Here is an 18059-nt window from a genome sequence, read left to right on the forward strand (position 1 = left end):
TATGCCAAGGTATCTAAAACTCAGTATATTCAGAAGGAAATTTAACTCTTATTTTCTTTTCTTTTCTTTTTTTTTTTTTTTTTTTTTGAGATGGAGTTTCGCTCTGTCGCCCAGACTGGAGTGCAGTGGCGCGATCTCGGCTTACTGCCAGCTTCGCTTCCCGGGTTCACGCCATTCTCCTGCCTCAGCCTCCCGAGTAGCTGGAACTACAGGCACCCACCACCATGCCCGGCTAATGTTTTGTATTTTTAGTAGAGACGGGGTTTCACCGTGTTAGCCAGGATGGTCTTGATCTCCTGACCTTGTGATCCGCCCGTCTCGGCCTATCTCTTATTTTCTAATCATAGCTAATGGCATCACAATTCACCCCTTGTTTTATGTAAAACACCTAGAAATTCTCTTTAACTTAAATTTTCTGTTTTCTGCATCTTGTAAGTCATCATGTTCTGTTATTTATTCCTGCTAAATCTTCCTGTGCTCTACTTTGTGTTACCATGCTTTTGTTTCTAATGGTACTGTTGTAATATCTTTCCAAGTTCTCTCTTGTTGTTTTGCAATTCATTCTCTACAATGCAGTCTCAGTGATCTTTCTAAAATGGAATTCTGATTGTATCCTTCAGTGTTTTCTCATTTGTCCTCAAGATAAAGTTGGAACTTCTTCCCATGTTAGTACATGATCATTTCATGACCTTTTCTTAGACTCATTGTGGGAAACTTTCTTCCTCAAGCCTCTTTCTTTTTACTTTTTTTTTTGAGACAGAGTCTCGCTCTGTCACCCAGGCTGGAGTGCAGTAGTGCGATCTCAGCTTACTGCCAGCTCGGCCTCCTGCGTTCAAGCCATTCTCCTGCCTCAGCTTCCCAAGTAGCTGGGACTACAGGCACCCGCCACCACGCCCGGCTAATTTTTTGTATTTTTAGTAGAGATGGAGTTTCACTGTGTTAGCCAGGATGGTCTGAACTACTTATAGTACACTTCCAGCCAAAACAGAGTCTCTCATACCTCCTTGCTGTTGCACATGCTACTGCATCTTCCTGCAACATCTTGCCTACTCTCATAACCATTTCTTCTTCTTGTCTGCTTAACCTGTTTTCCATTAAGACATAGCTGAAGCTGCAAATCCTTCAGACTGCTTTAGATGTACTTCTTTTAAGTTCCCAGAGTGTGCTATCTAACATGTTGTGCCAGTTATATAGTATATGCCTTACATACTTTTAAATTGAATTATTTAATATTATTTCACTGATGTCTTTTTTTAAAGAAATTCATTAACACTTGAAATTTAGGTGATTTATTATTGTTTCTTAGATACAGCATTTTGTATCTTCATGCATGTTGATATTTTTAAGTTATTTTCCTGCAAAAATTTCTGAGAGCACAAATGTTGGGTCAAAATTAGGGACACTTCTTATGACTCTTGGGCATTGCCTTTCAGGTAATGATTCTTAATATCAGTCTTGCCTAAATTGCATATTATAGGTATAATAATTTTCAGAAAGCAAGACTCTTGGTACTGATAACATTTTCTCTGTGTAAAGAAATTTTTAAAAATTGATACATAATATTTTATGTATTTATGTGGTATATGTGATATTTTGTTGCATGCGTAAAATGGGTAATGATCAGGTCAGAATATTTGGACTATCCATAACCTTGAGTATTTATCATTTCTATGTGTTGAGAACATTTCAGTTTCTTTCTTTGAGTTACTTCAAAATATACAATACATTGTTGCTATTAGCCTCCCTACTCTGCCATCAACATTAAAACTTATACCTTCTGTCTAACCGTATGTTTGTACTCATTGACCCATTTCTCTTCATCTCCTGCAACTCATCCACACACTCTTCCCAGCCTCTGCTATCTATCATTCTACTGTCCACCTTCATGATATCAACTTTTTTAGCTCCCACATATGACTGAGAAAAAGAAATATTTTATCATTAAGAAAAACCTGATCTTGACCTAATACTAATTTTTATATTCTATAAACATATATAGACACTGTTGTATGTTACTCTCTGTATGAGGCACTGGGTACACATACAGTAAAAGTCTTTCCCTCCCTGTTTCTTTTCCTTGGTTATTTTCAAAATCGATTTCTCAAGAACTCTGAAAAGTAGCATACATAATATAATTCATACATGTTTATTGTACTCTTTGGAGCTGCCTGTTAAATATGAAGAAATATCAATGTTATATTTAACCTATTAATGCCATAAGTGTAAAAGATTTTGTTTTTTTATAGTTTAGGGAATGGCTTAATTACTTGAAAAACTGCCTTTTTCCATATTAACATTTTTGCTTTTATCTTTTAGATTTTAGGAAGGTTGTTTTAATTAGGATCAGATTTTAATAATGAGTAGCAAAAATGAGGTGCTTTTTTTTTGGAAAATATAATTAGTAGATTGCTGAATGAAGTTCAGTTTTAATTTTTTAACAAGTTGAATGATTAGGATTTATGGTATAGTTTATTTGTGTGTACTTCTTAAACTGTTCTGGTATGTTTCATGTATCCATATTAAAATATAAGTAGTAGATGGTTATAGTATTTCTTTGTACATGATATCCACACAAGAACTCTTTGTACTGTTGGTGGTAGTGTTATACAGTTCCACACTACAGTAAGTAAATATATTACCTCAACCATTAATCAGCCTACCACTGCCATTGATGACCCAATGCTTAAGTTGTAACACTATGCTGCTGACCCAGACTCTGGGGGCTTATTTTTATTTTTTGATGCATTGCTGTAGGCAATTTTAAGGGTGTGGAACCAAGCCATTTTCTCTCTTGGACTCATTTCCACTTTTATTTCCTATGGGAGGCTTAGCCTTCCTTTCAAATATTTGAATTTCTAAATTGTTCACCTATTCTGTGATTACTAGGTGGAGGAGTAATGCCCATTTTAACATACTGAATTAAAAAAAATAAAATGGCTTAACTGTTCTCAGAAAATAAAATGGCTTAGCAATTCTCAAAATTAAAATTTTGTAATTTGTGAAATGCTTTTCTTATAGACACTTTATTTTTTGTATGTGTTTTTAATGGATCACTTTTATTTTGTGCTTATGTGCTAGGAATGTTTGGCTTGGTTTTTGTCCCTGGAGAGTGCAGTTGAGAACTGACAGGTTATATGAAGTTGAAAAGAAATTTAATGAGTTGTAAAAACCAGTGTTTCATTTTTGCTTGGTAACTAATATGTACTTGTGAGGAAGTGTCCTAAAAAATTTAAAACGAATAGGCCTTCAGGTTGCCTAGTAGCTTTCAATTTTAACATTAATGAATGTATCTCAAAAATGAAAATAATTTTATTCACTAAGAAAGATAGTTATTTTATTTTATTTTTTTGAGACGGAGTCTCGCTGTGTCCCCCAGGCTGGAGTGCAGTGGCGCAACCTCGGCTCACTGCAAGCTCCGCCTCCCGGGTTCACGCCATTCTCCTGCCTCAGCCTCTCCGAGTAGCTGGGACTACAGGCGCCCGCCACCACGCCCGGCTAATTTTTTTGTGTTTTTAGTAGAGACGGGGTTTCGCCGTGGTCTCGATCTCCTGACCTCGTGATCCGCCCGCCTCCCAAAGTGCTGGGTTTACAAGCATGAGCCACCACGCCCGGCCAGTTATTTTATTTTTAGAGTGTGAATGTTTGGGGCTTGAATTTGCTGGCCATAGTTATCCAGTCTCACAGATAAAATATATGTAATCTATATAGTTTTAAAGTTTTTTTTTTTTAAACTCACTTTTAGTTTGTTTCCTTTCTTTATCAAGAAATTCGTGGAACATCCTACTTGTACCAGGTACATTATAAGGCACTGGGGTTTTTAATGCGAAGAAGGTACAGATTGCGGGAGCTCCATCTTTAATAGGGAAACAGACATATAAGCACGTAATTATAATAGTGTGTGGTAAGTACTGCTGATGTTCAAAAGGAAGCCATAAGAAAAGAGCAGATGATTATATTTGAAGGCTTCAGAGAAGAGTTGACATTTTGTGGTTAGGGTGTGTGTGGGGGTGTGTGTTAATGTTATTGGAGGATGAGGGTGGTAGTAAGCTCAATCATCACGTTTCACATAAAATGAATCTTCTGTGCGCTGTTAAAAATGGCATTTTATTTGTAGGTATAGGAGTGATTTTCGAAATGGAAACAGGCCTGGTTAGGTTTTCCAGAAAGCTGACCCTGTGATGGAATTAGGACTGCAAACTGCGTACTAGAGAGCAACACCTGTGAAAAAAGGATTGGGAACAAGATTGGTTGGAAAGAGTCATCACACGGTGAAGCTGATTTTGCAAAGTCTCTGGGCAACCCAGCAGGGACCTCTGGAACAAAGGTTGTTGGAATATTTCTGCATTAGTGGAAATGGCTAGGTCCTTCTACCACCGTTATTCAGGCATTGGCTCTGGGCTTCTCCATGAGGAGAATGCCCTTGGCTGAAAAGCTGAAGTCAACTTAATAAAAGCTAACAGCTGAAGACTGTCAGCTAATCATGCTCCTTGTAGCCAGGCAATGTGTTCTTTGTTGAAGGTGGGGGTGGACTCTGGGATGATACTAATTATTCATGGATTGATTGATTGATTGATTGATTCAGTCAGTGTTAACAGTTTGACACTATGTGCTAGGGTTAGGGCTGGGCATGGGTGATATGAACAAAACAGACATGTCCTTGTTCTCATGTAGAGCAAAGGTATGGAAGAATAATTTTCTAAGCAAACAGAAAATCTGATATAAAGGACCTGTTATGGGCAAAACCTTGGCTTAAAGGAGAGACAGAAGGCCACTTTGGCTAGAGAATTCTGAGATTAAAAAAAGAGAGTACAGGGAAACAAGGTCAGAGAGTTTGGCAGGTGTCATGCTCTAAAGCCTTGCAAGCCACAGTAAGAATTTTGGATTTTATTCAAATAGCATTGGGAGGTCATTGGAGGGTTTTAACCAAAGGAGTGATACAGTTTGACTTATGGTTTAGAAAGTTTACTCCTGCTTACCTGTTTCCACATTCAATAGTCATAATGCAAATATATCTTGACTTCTGACTTAAGACATACAACGTTGTCACTTGGATAATTCTTTCATATCACCAGTAATTGTGTAACATCTGCAGAAAATGCACATTAATTCCATTATTAGAGTTTATTTTTCCCATTTTCTGTGTTTCTGTAGTAACTCATTAACCAGTTGTTCTGCTTTTAAGTAACTATTACTGAATTGTAAGAGCCATATTAATTTTAATTTTTAGTTGGGTATATAGAACTTATACATGTTTGGGTTTTTTTTTTTTTTTTTTTTTTGCCTATTCATAGCTCTGAAAAAACTAAATAAATGCTTGTGTAGGAATTTTATTTAGGCATTTTAAACTCTTCATGTGAATATCTTGAGTCGTTAAAGTTTAGTCCCTCACTCGATCCATATGGCTCTCTGTTGTAGTACAGGACACAATTGAAAGCTCCTAGGTTTCCCGCATATAGCAGGGACCTGCACAGTGCTGCCTTCTAGAACTGCTTTTATTTTCTTTGAGGTCAGAAGTCCTCCTCACATAAGAAATTTTAGATCTTATTCCCCTCCAAAATATTGACTTGCCTAATTGAAAGTTATTTTATTCATGTTGATTCTTTTTTTTTTTTTTTTGAGACGGAGTCTCACTGTCGCCCAGGCTGGAGTGCAGTGGCGCAATCTCGGCTCACTGCAAGCTCCGCCTCCCGGGTTCACGCCATTCTCCTGCCTCAGCCTCCAAGTAGCTGGGACTACAGGCGCCCGCCACCACGCCCGGCTATTTTTTTTTTGTATTTTTAGTAGAGACGGGGTTTCACCATGGTCTCGATCTCCTGACCTCGTGATCCGCCTGCCTCGGCCTCCCAAAGTGCTGGGATTACAAGCGTGAGCCACCGCGCCCGGCCATGTTGATTCTTATTTAAGACTTATAATTGTTTATGAAAACTAGGTTCCAGTTCTGAGAAATGTCTTCCCAGTACCCAAGTTTGAACCTTGGCCACACCATTTGTTAACCATATCATTTAGGCAAGTCTCTTTACTTCTTTAAGAATCAGTTTCCTCCTCTGTAGAATGGGGAACACTGGTAGAACTTGCTTTATAGGAGTATAGTGAGAAGTAAGTGAAATAATATAGATTGTCTGGTATACCATGACTGTTCTATAAATGGAAATTGTTACAGTTTTACTGTTACTTTTAATGTATTATTACTTTATTAGGGATACTAGAAATGCAGATTCAAGTTGGACATTCATCTGAAATCTACTCTGGTTTCAGCTTTGGCCTTGGGAAAGTTGAATAGCAGAATTGTCACTTCAGTGTCATTTGTGGCATTCCTGAATTTGTGTGTGAAAATGCTTACCATTATATCTAGTAGCCTAACATTACTTTGATAAATGAAGTATGTCATTTGGACTTTTTGTTAATGTTTCAGTGTTTATTTTTAATTACAGGTAAGCATTCTAAATGTAACAGACAATGAACATATGCTCATAGGCTTTATGTGTTAAATTCTGTCAATGAGTTGAAGTATAAATGTTTATCACCAGAGTAAAATACTATAATTGTCGATAATTGTAGAAGCTGTTAGTTTCATGTATAGAAATCATGATTTCACAAGTTCAAATATTAGGTCAGGAGATTGACAGTTAACACAAATACTAACCTAGTACATTTTTTTTTCTTGTTAGCTGGGTATATTTCTTTTGTTGTTGTTGTTGTTTTGTCACAGAACACTGTTTGCAGTAGAGGAAACTGGTGTTGCAGTCTGGTGGTGTAATGGATTGTTCACATAAACCAGTAAATGTTCATCCTTTAGTGCAAAAAGCCCTAATGGCACATACCCTATTAAAATTCAGGGCATCTCCAATATTCTCTCTCTCTTTTTCTTTGTAATCTTTTCTTTTCTTTTCTTTTTTAAATAAATGTTTTAAAGTTTGTCTAAAAGAAGGCCATATAGGTTCTTGGGTAGCAGAAGACAATTCAGAACAGTTGTTGCACACTTGGACTGTCACCTTCTCCAGGCTGGTTGTTGATATCTTATTTTTTTTTCCAACTCATTTTTATTAAAAAAATAAATGCTCCAACTATCAGTTTTACAGAATCTCTAAGGGAAACACAAGAGCAAGGTATTGAGGCAAAAAACACCTGAGGTAGCTTTTTCTGTATGTTTTTCTCATTTACAAAACTGGTAAATTTAATGCCCTGGGCCAACAACCTTGTATACATTGCTATTTTTCTCCACATTTTTTTTAAAAAGAAAGAAATAATTTTGCTGAATATTGATGGCTTATACACCAAAATGCAAAAAGACAAAATACATTCTTTCATTTTGGAATTTTTTCTTTGTTTGGTTGATTGGTTGGTTTGGTGGGTTCCTGTTTTCCTCTTCCAAAATGCTAAGACAAGTACCATTGACTCTTGTTCTTTTGAGTAACCAAGTGTAAGTTGAGGCTGATTTGTGTGTTTTGCTTTTGTTCCTTTTGTGTGATGGGATACTCAAAGCACTGCTTTCCTTGGGCAGGGTGGGGGGTGGGGCGGTGTTGTATAGATATGGGATTGAGATGGAGGGATGAGGGAATTCAAAAGAATGGAGATGGAGAAGTAGGGGAGGGAGGGGAGAGATAAACAGAGAGAGAGATAGAGAATTGTATAGCAGTATGCAAAAAACCAGTTTAAAACCCGTGAAGCAAAGAGAAATGGATATATAAGCTAGACAGGCATGAGGAGTGACAGAGTTTCCTTTTCAAGGGGATGGTATCCCTCCTGTTGATATACACAGATGATCCATAACTGCTGTGAGTGTCCTTCCGACGAGATTTCCCTCTGGGTGAATTTTGTGTGGGTGGCCTCGAAGCTCCTCTCTACACGGTGAACCTCCCAAAGAAAGACTTTAAAGTCTAGAAAAGCCTGCTTTCTCTTTAAAAAGAGAAAAAAATTAATAGTTGATTAAAATTGGAATTAGTTATTTGATATATTATTTCTAAAATATATTACCGCTGCAGGCACCCTGTGTAACCCACAGGCCATGTATCTTAACATTGTCCCCTTCTAGTATGTACACACATGTACAGAGATTTGCCACAAAAAAAGGTGTGCATTTTGCTGGGCTTTGAACACGTTCACCTATGTTACTTCAACCAAAAGGTATAGCATTGTGGGAGTTAAGGAGAGATCTGAGTGGATGGTAAAGCTGCAGAAGTCCTGGGAGGCAGGAGGCAGGGCCCGGAGGTTCTGGCAAACCTGGCTGACCTTCCCCCGCCTCCTTGGCCCCTGGGATTCTCAGGGCCTTTGCAGAGTCCCTGGCTGCCTCCGCAGACTTCTCATTCCTCAGATGGTCTTTGGTTTGCTCCTGATCTGGCTGGCTGTGTTTGGTCTCATTTTGTCAGGTGTTGGAAGGGCTCCGTTCATCTGTTGTTTTGCTGGTGCCTGTGGGAGGCCTCACTTGCTGCGCTGTGAGGCGACTCCCTGAGGGTATTTCTACTCTTGCTGCTTCCCCTCTTGTACAGTTTCCCTGATATTGCGCTGTGCAGTCTGGCTAGCAAAGAAGTGCCCGATAATTCTGACGATCACTTCCTCATTTTCATTGGGCGTTTGGTCACGAGGCACAATTATTTCTGCACTAGTTAAGTTTTGCAGTTCATTCACGGTCTTGCCACCTTTGCCAATCACCCGGCCAGCTGTGGAAGAGGGCACTCTGATATGGGCTTCCAGCTTCACTTCTTCTTTGGGGTTAAAGAAGTTTTCTTCTTTCAGTTTCCCGAGGATCCGTCCCTGGGCCTTGATGGAGGCTCTGGCGAATCTTGCCAGCAGTTTGATGTGTGCCCCTTTCTTCCCGATGATGGTACCCACAGCTTGGGTTGGGATGAAGAGATTCACAATTTCCTGCTCTGGATAAGAGTGCTGATGCGGGAACGGGCCAAACTGGTGACGGGGTTACAGGCTAGAGAAAGTATCCGGAGTGGGTATTAACAGCCAGCATATCATTTTCAAAGGCCTCACGCAGCTTCTTCATAATCTCCATCTCAGCACTGGCGTAGGCCTCCACTGTGCCCTTCACAGTGATGGTTCTTTCCGGGTTGCATATGCAAAAATCCTGCAAGGATGAGATTGTTATCTTGGTCCCTGTTTCATGTTCATTTTTCTTCACATTTCTGCTTTCTTTTCCAATCAGTCTTCCAACCAAGCCATTGTGGGCCACGATTTTCAGAGGAATCTCTTCAGCTAGTTTGGTCTCATCTGCCTCTTTCTGCATGCTTTCAAGAATTGTGTGGCATGCTTCAGAAGTCCCCTCTGAGGTGGCATGGATGGTGACAAGCTTCTCTGCAGCTCCAGAGTTCTCTTTTCTATGGATGTCTACCCGGGACTGGGTCTGCTCAGTGATGTTCATTATGGTCAAGCCCTCCTTTCAGATCATGGCACCAACAAACTGGGTGGGATCCGCAGCGGGAAATCAGTCTGTCCGGCTTGAGAAGAGCCCCCAGGGCGTGACCTTGTTCCCGGGAAGAGTGGTCCCCACCCTGGGCTCGCTGAGGGGGTAAAGGGGAGCTCACCTCTTCATCCAGGATGTAGGAAATCTTGAAGGAATGGTTCTCAAACTGATGCCCGCTTAGCTTCTCCATGGCTATTTTGCTTCTTCTCTTGTTGCATATGTGACAGTGACAACAGCAGTTTCTGTGTCTGTGTTGACTTGTTCCACATTCTCCACTATCCCGTGTTGAGCCAAAGGTACATCCAACATCTCCGACTGCAGGTGAGGAGGTATGTTTCAAATCTGAATTTTCCTGTTCCTTAGCTTTTTAGAGACCGAGTAGTCGACTTCCATGATTTTCCCATGCAATTCCACTTTACCTTGGCCTCGCCGCCGCCCCGCCCCGACTCCACACGCCGATGGGGAAGGGGCTCCCGCGGGGCTGGGGTTCGGGGGCCACAGGGCTGGGGTTCGGGGGCCACCTGGCTGGGAGCAGAGCTTGTGCTGGCGAGAGTTGGGTAGTGCGCTCGCGCAGTCCCTAGTACGTTATTAACTTTATGAAAGTCTGTAATTTTTCTAAGTCAAAATGTTCATAAACATTTAAATAAAAATAAGACATTAATGGAGGTTGCATTATATCCTCATTCTTTGTATAATTTATAAAATTGTTTAATGTACAAGCATTAATAAAACATTTAAACAATATACATTTTCTATTTAATTGCAACAAGTCTCCCAAAATAATGCCCTATTTGGGATTTATTCACATTTATAAGATTGAATTAAAGGGAGAAATAGAATGTCTGAGGAAGGGGAACAAAATGGTTCATAGTATCCAAGAAAATAATCTTTGACTCAAATATAATGAAAAAATATGAAGAGTATGAAAAGGAGAAAGTGTTAGAGAAAAATTAGATCATCTAGAACACACCTTACTTTCTCAGTAATCTTAATAGAATTTTACAAGAGTGCTTTACAACCATTTCTGTGTAGATTTTTAATTAATGAATTGTTAGTATAGGGGAAAGAAAATATAATAAGTTGCTAGAAGTATCAGCATCTTCAGTGCTACCAAAAATGTCTTGCTCCCACATCTATTTCAGTTGGAATTGAACACCTTCTTTGTTACTACAAATATGTAGAGACTGTAGTAATAATGTGGCAGCTGACAGCAGGTGAGAAATTGAGTACCGTGCTGTCGTATTAAAAATCAACTCTTAACATGCTTAATAGAAATTTATATTGAAAATTTATTTTAAATTAAATTCTACATTTATCTTTGTATTCCAAAAGTCATTCTGTAATGATGATATTTGGCTTTTGCCGCAGCTTAGTAGTGTGCAGTATTTTAAAAATATGGAAAGTAGTAAAATGTATACCTTTTCTGTATGCCTATCATATTTATTAATTTACCCAAAGTATACAGAATGTTGGGTAAGTTTAGAAGAAAGTATTTTTAACAGCAAAATCCTGTGTTTTCAGCCTACAGTTTTTTAGAGACTAGTTTCTATTTTAATTAATAATTTAGTAGGCTGCATATTATATATAAAATTTAAAGAAATTTTTGTGTTTCAACATAGAGGAATTGCTAATTATTTTCTTCTTAACTAAGTGATGCATTACATTAAATCCACTGAAGTACTTTTCAACATAATTTATTACACAAGTAAGTACTACCATATAAAACATTTTCAGTGTTATTTCGTTTTCCTTCAGTTCTTTCATGAGATAGTTATTAGACCACTTACTGTGAATTAGAGATAATAGAGACATAAAACGAAAATTTGCTTTTTTCCCTTCTACAGTAGAAAACAATGGTAACCACTTATTTCATTGTCAATAAGTGAAAATAGAATAGTGTCTACTGGAAGTGGGTGCGGAGATCTTAAAGTTTAAAAACAGCTGCATAGTATCCAAATAAGTAATATAGGATGCGTTTTAACAATGCAAGAACTGGTTTGATTTAATTAACTGTGGTTTAGTACGTTGTGCATCTCACTCATGGTATACCATGGTGGCATTTACTGGCTGACGCTTCAAAGCACTACTGTTTTTCATCCACTAACATTGGTCAGTTTTGTTGCAGAGGCATTATCTAAGGTCTGGAAAACAGTTCTCAAGGATTTTGCTTTAATGATAGGTGTAACATCTAGTTCATTTGTTGATGTCAATTTTTTTTTTTTTAAAGGCAGAATCTTGCTCTGCTGCCCAGGCTGGAGTGCAGTGGCATTATCTCGGCTCACTGCAACCTCCGCTTCCCAGGTTCAAGCAATTCTCCTGACTCAGTCTCCTGAGTAGCTGGGATTACAGGTGTGTGCTACCAGTCTGGCTAATTTTTGTGTTTTTAGTAGAGACAGGGTTTGGCCATATTGGCCAGGCTGGTCTTGAACTCCTGGCCTCAAGTGATCCATCTGCCTTGGCCTCCCAAAGTGCTAGGATTACAGGCATGAACCACTGTGCCTGACCTGTTGATTTTAATTTGATGGAATCTCTAAGCTCTCTTCTTAATGACTTTAAAGTTTGAAACTGTAATGGTTTTACCAAGTAGCTCTTAAATGATGTTTCCTGAAGGAGAGAACAGATAAATTTGAATGATGTGTTTCTAACTACAGACAGCAGTGATCTTCATGTCCTATTACATTCACCCTACAAAATCACATGGATGTTTTTAAAAAGGCAAGTGGAGAATGGAGAAAAAAGAGGCATTGCTCATGTGATGTGTATAGTGTTCTGAGATTTCTTACATTTGATAATGCTGTGGTAGTTATCTTAGATATAAAGTAGTTTCAAAAATTCCAGTTCTATAACCACATCTGATAGGGTTTAGCTGTGTCCCCACCCAGCTCTCATCTTGAATTCCCACGTGTCGTGGGAGGGACCTGGTGGAAAGTCTTTCCTGTGCTGTTCTCATGATGGTGAATAAGTCTTACAAGATCTGATGGTTTTAAAAAGAGACGTTCCCCTTCACAATTTCTCTCATTTTTTACCTGCCACCATCCATGTAAGATGTGACTTGCTCCTCCTTGCCTTCCCCCATGATTGTGAGGCTTCCCCAGCCACGTGGAACTGTAAGTCCAATTAAACCTCTTTCTTTTGTAAATTGCTCAGTCTCGGGTATGTCTTTATCAGCAGTGTGAAAATGGACTAATACAACACCTTAACTTTTGAAGTAAATGAGATACCTGATGGTATTTCCCCCCAAGTAGTTTGTGTTTGCTTTTACAGATACTTTTTGGATTACTTGATTAAAAATGCAAAAACTATTATAAAATAGAGGATTATATCTCTTTAACATTTTATCACTGTTATCTTTCAATACATTGACAATGCAAGGGTAATAGTTGAGGGTTTTTGTCAAAATGTTGGGGTAAGCAACCAGGCTAATGTAAAGTGGAGGCAAGGAAAATGTTTCAGTGAAAAGGAAAACAGGCCATGTAAATATATTGTCAGTGAAAAAAAGAAATGAATAAATAAATATTTGATAAAATTAATGACTGAGAAAAAATCACGAATGTTTTTGGATAATAGGCTATACCACAGGGATATAGAATTAATTGAGGAGGTGGTGGTGAGGGATAAAAGACTACACATTGGGTATAGTGGTGTATGCTGCTTGGGTGATGAGTTCCCCAAAATTAGAGAAATAACCACTAAAGAACTTATCCATGTAACCCGAACCACCTGTTCGCCCAAAATTATTGAAATAAAGTAAAATAAATTTTAAAAAATTCATCCAAAAAAAGAATATTTGTTACCTGACCTGCAATATGCAGGTTGGGGTTATTTTATTATCTTTTTAAATTAAGAATGGCAAACTCCTTCTGAAACTCTTAATGGCCTTCATTTCTCCAATTTCAGGTCTTGCTGCTGTCATCCCTACTTCCTATAGGCTGTACTACCAGTAAGCTTCTGTAATAGGCCTCTAGGCAGTCCCAGTTCCTTCCTTAGGTTTGTGGGTCATGCTTTTCCATCGCCTGGAGTGCTTCAATTTACTCTACCCTTATCCTCTTTTCTAGTTTACTTTTCTTTATCCTTGAGTATTCTATAGACCAGGATAGGGGTCCCTTTATAATTTCAAAGTGCCCTGTACTTCCACTGTCATAGTACTTGTATTAATTGTACATTTCTCTAAATTAGTGTAAGAGTTTGTGGGAGTGTGTGTGTGTGTGTGTGAAAAGACAATGTCTTTAGTTAATAAGCACAAAATAAATATGTTTTGAATGAGTAGATTCTGGTTCTAGTATTTACTATTTTCAGATTTAGGAAACAATTAAATGTTTAAATATTACTTCTTAGTCCAGCCTGGAGGGGTTAGGGGAAAACTAATGGCCACGGGGCAAGCTTAGGTGGAGGATGATGCTTGAGCTCAGCTGTGTAGGATGAGTTAATCTGGACCGAGTTGCTGATAAAAGTAGAATAAATTTTGGTAAGAACTATTCCTCCAGTGTATTTTGGCATTACTTTGTAGAATAAAAGATAAGTTAAAGGATGTTAGTCTATAATAAAATTTATATTGAAAAAAATTTATGAGAAATTAATTTTAAATGAAAATTCTAAAAAAGTCTGAAATGTACAGATACTTCATGTTAATACTGACAGTTATTGGCTAGTTTATCTTATTTTAATTCATAATAAAGCTAAAACAATTGTTTTTAAGCACTAAGAGCAAAACTGGGTCTTGAAAAATAAATAGCATTATGTGCAAAACATGTAATATGCCAACTGGTGGCATTTTGCTTCCCTATAATTATTATCAAGTGAATGATTAGATTATCATTCTAGTGATATATCTAAAAATAAATTTATTTCTTATTTATATGTTATATGGTAAAACTTATATTTAGAATCTTACAAGGGAAGGGAAAAACATCTTTTTCTCCTCTCCAAAAATCTACTGAGAGAGGAAGGTATTTATTTGGCTTACCTGAATTACATGAGACAATTCTCAAGCTTTCATCTGAGTAAGAATCACTTGGGGTTGTGCTAAAATGCTGGTTCTTAGGCCAGTCCCGTTTTTGTTGGTGAGGCCCTTACATTTGACCTTTAATGAGCTTCCCAATGTTATCACATTCCAATGTGATAACAAATTGGAAAATAATGTGTATTTCAGCAATTATGTAATTCAGATACTAATGACTGACCCTTATTCTCCTGGCCATTGAGTGTTGTGGCTAACACATTCTATATAAATCTGAGGTTCTTCTCAACAGGTTATATCCAATTCTGTCATAAATTTAGAGTAATCTTAAGTACATTGAATGAAGCGTTACTTATTGAATGCATGACATTTCACCTAGAATTGACAAAATCAGTCAAATTACTTTATCGTTATCATCTGGGTACCCTATTTTGCTGAGTAAACTGTGTTACGTGGTTTTGTTTATTAGTCTGTGCAAAAAGAAACATCAACAATATTACTATCATTTCACTTTGGTGTTTCTGGTATTCCACTAATGCCTCATTTATAATAGTTAGGTATATCTTTATCTTTCTAGTAAACTGTTTGGTTTTTAAAGAATACTCATCCTCAGCATTTAACTTTTTTCTAGATGACAGTATTTTGGGCCTAGGGATACTGATGTAAATAATTGACACAGAATTGCAGATAAAGAGAGGTTCTGAAGTTAAGAATCAATTCAGCCAGAGTCAATCTGAAGCATCTAAGGCTACTAGGAAGTTTTAAGGAGCCATGAATCATACTTCAGGGACCCAACAGTAATGAAGCGGTCCAGGTTGAATCCAAGCATTTTCTGTTTGTGGTTAAACAGAACAATACAATAAGATATGCAGTAATTTAAAGACATTAAGTAATTATAAAGCTTTCCCTCTTTCCTCCTTATTTACTTTATTTCCTTCTTTAGATGCTATTTTGGTGGCTCAGTTAAAATAGTACTTAATAAAGTTAGGCTTCATGTAGAGGGGTAGGATTTGTATCAGATTAATGTAACTTCTAAGTCCCTTTATGCATTCCAGGTAAGAGGAAATGTGAACCCCCTGATGCCAGAGACTGCTGTTTCTTGATTACTAACTCTTTGACCTCAGAGTTCACTGAAGATTAGTATATTAGGCATAGTGCATTCAAGCTCATTTTCTAAGTTATCTTTCATGTTTTGTCAACTGCCAGGTGGACTCTGGGCATTTTTTGGGGAAATGTTGTTAAAGCAGCCATAATTATCAACTGCTTGAAATACTTACCCAGTATTTTAAAGACTATTAATAAGGCCTCATTTAATTTGGTTCGCAGCTCTTAGATGATCGTACAGTGATCATGATCATGTCTTACATTTTTATATATTCCCTAGCCATTTAATAATGTACTTGAGAACTAAATATTTTAATAGTATTTCCTTACAGTCTGATACAGCATGCAATGTTCGGTAGTTAAATGTTGTCTAATACATAATTTTGAGCTCAATTAGCTTGAAATGGCAAGTTCATCTAAAGTACATATGAATAAAAAGGATTATAAGTATAGTGAAGTGTTACATGGAACTGGTAAATATTTTAAGTATATGTACTCATTATGATTTGTAAATATTATAGCCAAAGCATGCAGTTGCAACAATTTCCAAAAATTAAGAACTATTTGAAAACTCTTTTTACATTTTACACTTAATAAACTAATTTGTACATAAACCACATTATTATTTATATTTAAAACTAAAAAAAATTCACTTTCTCCAGCTATTCTAACAAAAACTTAGTAAGTAGGCATTGCTTTTAAAATGACACAATCTACCAGTTATTTGGTAAGACTAGCATAATCATAAATTTCCCATCCATGCTTTTTCCAAAAATACTAACCCATATTGTTCTCTCTGGACCTGTTGTAGGGATGACTAATCCAACTGCTGAGGTCTCCCTTTATGTGTTTGATGGAACACTTGGCTTGCTGGACTACAGCTGTGTGTTTATGTGCGGTGCACACCTGCAGGGGCCTGACAAATAGCTGTAGTATGTAGAGGATACAAAATTACCCTGGCAGTGCTGCAAATAAGGAAGTTTCTGTTTTGAAGTCCATATGTGTGTGTGCTTGAGATACCAGCTGGTGTATTTATGTTGCATGCACAGATGTAAAACTGCCAACTGATTTTATACCAAATAAAGTCTAATCTTTTTATTTGTACTTTGTGTCAAAGTTATGAAGTGGTGTGTAAGAATATTCTCATGACTTAGTTCTTTTAAAATAAAAGCTGCTATTAAAAATATGAACTCATAATATGATTAGGAAAGAGAGGAAAGAGGATAGTGATAGAGATGGTATTTCTTAATTATTATCCTGTGTATAATAATGTTGTTATTACTATATCATTAGATAAATAAAAGTTTGATTTATTATATTTATAAGTGATATATATGCTCTTTTGTGGCTAGAGTCAGTCAGGTCTTTGTGAAATCCCAATTTATGAATACTGAAATGTGAAAGACAAATTTATATAATTACTTGACTTGCAGGCTTTGGCTATTCTATTTTTCAAGTACATTTGATTTTAACAAGTTGAAAGGATGGTGCATTTTTGCCATTTTTAGAATGTATTTAAATTTGTTCTGAAAGAAATACTAGTGTTTATAAATACCAGGGATAATATTTCCCATGTCTATGGAAATTTTAAAACCAATATAAAAATAGTGGAAAAGCCAGTTATTCAAAAGAACCTTTGAAAGAAGCAATTTTCTTGGTTTCTTTTAATATGTCTTCTCTAACTAAATGAAGAAATATATTTTATTGACTATATCCATCCCAAACAAGAATAATGATTTGATCATTAGAAAATTGATCTTCAAATTAATATTTGCAAATGAGATACTTTATATCTGTTACTTAAGTGTAAACATAGAGTGGAAGCTTTTGTTTAAAATTAGTGCTGGATATATTCATTTTCTCTAAGAACCATCATTGCTTATGAAGCAGTGATTTTTTTTCCCATATATAATTGTTTTTTTTCTTTTTTTTCTTTTCTTTTCTTTTTTTTTTGGAGATGGAGTCTCGCTATTGTCAGCCCGGACTGAAGTGCAATGGCATGGTCTCGGCTCACTGCAACCTCTGCCTCTCAGGTTCACGCCGTTCTCCTGCCTCAGCCTCCCGAGTAGCTGAGATTACAGGTGTCTGCCACCATGGCCAGCTAATTTTCATACTTTTTTAGTAGAGATGGGGTTTCACCATGTTGGCCAGGCTGGTCTCAAACTCCTGACCTCAAGTAATCCACCCACCTCGGCCTCCAAAAGTGCTGGGATTATAGGCATGAGCCACTGCGCCTGGCCCGTGTATAATTGGTTTCTAATATTAATGGATATGTTTCAGTTGAATCATTTTCAAAAGTGTTGACTTTTACTATATTTGAAATATATGTACAAATTAAGAATTTTTAGGCATTGCTCAACAAGAACTGTTTATCAGAATGGTTATATTTGTTTTTGTTTTATTTATAACCTCTTTATTGTTTTGTCTCATTTAATATGTATAGGTTTACAAATATTTGCAAATGGAGCAAAGTAGTTGAAGTGCTTATCAAAATCATGTTAACTTTCTTATTAGAAAATTTTAATGGTAATGTAAAAATACGTTGTCGTATATAATCTTGAATTCAGTTTTGCATCTGAAATACACTGA

The 18059-nt window shown here is 37.0% G+C and overlaps 1 protein-coding gene and 1 pseudogene across 1 annotated transcript in view; one reads left to right on the forward strand and one right to left on the reverse strand.

The window, feature by feature from the left end:
* VPS13B (vacuolar protein sorting 13 homolog B) overlaps positions 1 to 18059 on the forward strand; it is a 915321-nt gene that overhangs the window by 220012 nt on the left and 677250 nt on the right. The window lies entirely within an intron of this gene.
* LOC116481079 (insulin-like growth factor 2 mRNA-binding protein 2) lies at positions 8419 to 9915 on the reverse strand (annotated as a pseudogene).

The sequence above is a fragment of the Hylobates moloch genome, unplaced genomic scaffold (assembly GCF_009828535.3).
Source record: "Hylobates moloch isolate HMO894 unplaced genomic scaffold, HMol_V3 SCAFFOLD_9, whole genome shotgun sequence".
NCBI classification, from domain to species: domain Eukaryota; kingdom Metazoa; phylum Chordata; class Mammalia; order Primates; family Hylobatidae; genus Hylobates; species Hylobates moloch.